Source organism: Geospiza fortis, unplaced genomic scaffold, assembly GCF_000277835.1.
Source record: "Geospiza fortis unplaced genomic scaffold, GeoFor_1.0 scaffold471, whole genome shotgun sequence".
In the NCBI taxonomy this organism is placed as follows: domain Eukaryota; kingdom Metazoa; phylum Chordata; class Aves; order Passeriformes; family Thraupidae; genus Geospiza; species Geospiza fortis.
In genome coordinates this window covers 269,081-273,066 of record NW_005054443.1, presented here as the reverse complement: position 1 = coordinate 273,066, position 3,986 = coordinate 269,081, and positions in this window count along the sequence as shown.

The following is a 3,986-nucleotide window of genomic DNA, read 5'->3' as shown; positions in this document are numbered from 1 at the left end:
TATATATGACTGTAGATAAACACACCGTAGCAGTAGTAGTAGAATTAATTGGTAAGAGAAGCATATCATTAAAATGTTTGTCTACTTAGAACACAACAGTATTAAGTAAGATTTTACAGATCAGGTTCTCTCAACAGGACTTGTGTCCCTTCAGGCATTGGTGCAAACTGCAAGCTCCAAGTGCTGTTCAGTCATTTGGAGGGTGGTGTGGCCTCTCACCACCCATTTGTACAGATTAGCCAGGGGCTGTGCCACCAACCTCCATCATCTATGCTCTGCTCCTCCCCAGTTGTCTCTACTATTTCCTCTTTCGTGGGGATACTTGAAAATACAGGCACGAGTAAGTGATGCGAAAACATGACTAACTCACACGCAAATTTCTGACGGGAAATTTGCCAGGTTGCTATAGGAAACACACACTGCAAGGAGCATCTGCTCCCTGACTTCCCTCCTCTGTCCTAACACATTCACTTACACTCTCAGGAGGCTTTGCTGTCCTTGCTGGCACACAGGAATATACTAACAGGGTCTATGATTCCCTTTCACAAACACTGGATGATTTGTATCTTCACCTTCTTTTGTGCACTCAGCCTGACAAGAAATCTGACCCACGGAAAATCTGTGTCCTTGTACAATGGTCAATTCTGCAAGACCAAGATACAATCTCAACACATGAAAACTGACCACAATATCATTATTCTATTGTCATTTGGAACTTACACAGACATAAACCTAACCATTCAAAGACACAGGAATCCGCAGACACTTAATACATATTTTACACCAGTCATCACTTTGAAAGTGTTAGATGGAAGCTTCAGTCTTCCCTGCGTGCCATCTCCAATGTCTCATGCATGGTTACATGAAGCGGCACTTGTCATTCTTCCCTCCTGTTACACAATTTTCTAAACAAAAGAAGCACATCCTACAAAGGACTCTTTTCCCTTACAGATATCCCTGCAACCCAAACAGTCTGGAAACAGCCTGTTGGTTCAACATATCCACAGCATCTACAGTCTAGTTCATCAGATAGGAAAACAGCAGAATTATTTCAAAGCTTAAATGTTAATCTGTGCTAGCTGGGTAAAGGATAATTTAATAGGAAGAGTGTTTCAGTCAGATACATGATTCAAACACTTTTTCTGCAGAATGGTATTTTCCAGTAAATTGAAAAAATACTTGATTTTGGCAACTGACATGACTACACATATTAGCCCACAGACATGCTAGTGGAGATGTGATGGGTTTTATTCTTATGCTTCACCTTCACTATTACATATTTTCAATCCCAAGTCTTTTCATCCAGAATTTTTGTGACATTTACCTTTTGTATCTTGTTTCCAAAACCTAGTGCAACATTCATATGTAATGAAAAATATTACATACTCTACTGGGTTTGTGTGACAACCTTTTGGTAGCTGGGGGGGAAACAGAAGTAACTTCTGTGAAAAGCACTAGAAGCTTCCCCTGTGTCTGACAGAACCAATGCCAGAAGAATTCAAGACAGATTCACTGCTGGCCAAGGCTGAGCCCATCATTGAGGGAGGTAGTGCCTCTGGGATAGCAGTTAAGAAGTGAGGGCAAAACCTGTGCAACAGAGAGATAGGAGGGAGAATACATGAAGGAAGCAGCTGTGCAAGACATCAAGGTAGGTGAAGAAGGGGAAGGAGGAGCTCAGCACTGGAGCAGAGATTCCTCTGTAGCCTGTGAGGCAGCCCATGGTGAGGCAGTTGTTGCCCTGCAGCCCATGGAGGTTCATGGTGCAGCAAATACTCACCTGCAGCCCATGGAGATCCCCCAACTGGAGCTGGAAGAATCTCAAATAAAGCTGTGACCCTGCGGGAAACCTGCACTGGAGCAGCCTTTTGGCAGCTGTAGACCCATGGAGAGAGGAGCCCACACTGAGCAGGTTTGCTGACATGACTTGTGACCCTGTAAGGGACCCACACTGGAGCCACCTGTTCCTAAATGACTGCATCCCATGGGAGGTGTCCCACGCTGGAGCAGTTTGTGAAGCTCATGGGGAGCATGCTGAAGCTTATCAAGGCCTGTCACCAGTGGAAGGGAACCTATGCTGGAACAGGTAAAGAGTCTGAGGAGTCCTCTCCCTGAGAAGGAAGAAGCAACAGAGACAATGTGTGATGAACTGACCCCAGCCCCCATCCCCATCCCCCATTCCCCTCAGCAGCTGGCAGGGAAAAAGAGGAAGAGAGGAGAGAAATTGGGAATGAAGTTAAACCTGGGAAGAAACGAGAGGTGGAGGAAGGATGTTTTAAGATTCAGCTTTTATTTCTCTACTTGGATTTGACTGGTAATAAATTAAAATAGTTTCCTTAAGTGGAGACTGTTTTGCCTGTAACAGTAATTGGTGACTGACCACCCCCTGTCCTTTTATCTCAATACATGTGCCTTCCAACATACTTTCTCTCCCCTGCTCAGCGGACCCTTACTTTGGTGGGCACCAGGCATCCAGCCAGAGTCAACCCACCACACACAGTTAGATAGTAACAAAGATTTTTTTTTTTTAATTCTCCACAATCCATAGTTATTGAGTCTGGATATTGAACATATGCTTCCCCTATTTTAGTATCTCAGTGGGAGCTACTAATGATAGAATTTGAAACACACAGAAACAGACATTCAGCAGTAGCCTAAGATACAGAAAAGCAGAGAGAGAAAATGGACAGCTGTAACTTTTGTAACTTTTTTTCCATTACTAGTTTAATTCTGATTACCCACAGCAGAACCTGGCCCTAAAAGCCAGGCATATCCACACTGTCAGGTACAGATAGAGCAGGAAGAGAGAGTGTTAACGAAATGAACCGGTGTCATTTGCTGGTCAGTGTGGTAAACCAGCTGCTATGTGTTTCTCAGGAGCAATAAGGTTATTGTAGGAGCGTTTGGGACACTGTCAAAGAAAGAAATAGCACATTGTGAAATTGTCTTAGGGAAGTTCCTTCCAATGTGGAGAGAGGTCTTTTACAGGATTCAGAAATACTTCAAAGACTTCATGCAGTCATCAAATGGTTTGGGTTGGAAGGGAACTTAAATATCATCCTGTTCCAACCCCCTCACCATGGGCAGGGACACTTTCCACTGGACCAGGTTGCTCAGAGCCCCATCCATCCTGGCTTTGAACAACTCAAGGAATGGGGCATCGGCAGCTTCTCTGGGCAACCTGTTCCAGTGCCTCACCACCCTCACAAGGAAGAATGTCTTCCCTATATTCAACCCAAATATCCCCTCTCAGTTTGAACCCATTACTCTTTGTCTTATTTAAGACAGTTAATTCTGCCTTCTGAATGTAAATTACCAATGTTACTACAAAAACAAGCCTGGAAGTTTTGACTGCCCAGGAAAAAAAGGGACTTCATTCCATTATATTTAATAGGGGGTGGGAAAAAATTATCTAAAAAGACCAGCAAAACAAAGTGATCCAGCTGGACCAAAACCCAGTACATATGTCAGTGCATTACACAGAAAACCTCTCAGAAAACAGCCCAGGAAGGGGAAGGAGTTATCAACCCAATGAAAAAGGTCAATTTGTTGCTCCTTGAGATGACTCCACTCTTCCAGTGAGTTCTTTAATTCGCAGTACTTTCCAACACAAGTACTTACCGAGATTTTTCCCAAGCAGACATGCTGCATTTCACACTAGCAGAAGCACTGTAGCGTTTTATTAATGTACAAATAATTCCAGTGAAAGCTGTGCCAGCAGAGCAGCATCTAATGAGATGCGTTTTGGAAAGAAAACCGGAGGTGGGAGATGAGCAGTGCAATAAAATCTTTATTCCTTCCCAGCGATCGCGTTATGCCTTTTAAAATCCAATCCCCCGGGTATTTGCACCAGGGAGCGCAGGCGGGTTTGGGTGGGCAGAGCCGTTCTGCTCTCGGTGGCCGGCAAGGGACACACCAGGGGCAGCATCGCTCCCGCACATCACACCGCCCCTCCGCGGACACGCGCGGGCGCGCCCCCGAGCGCCGCC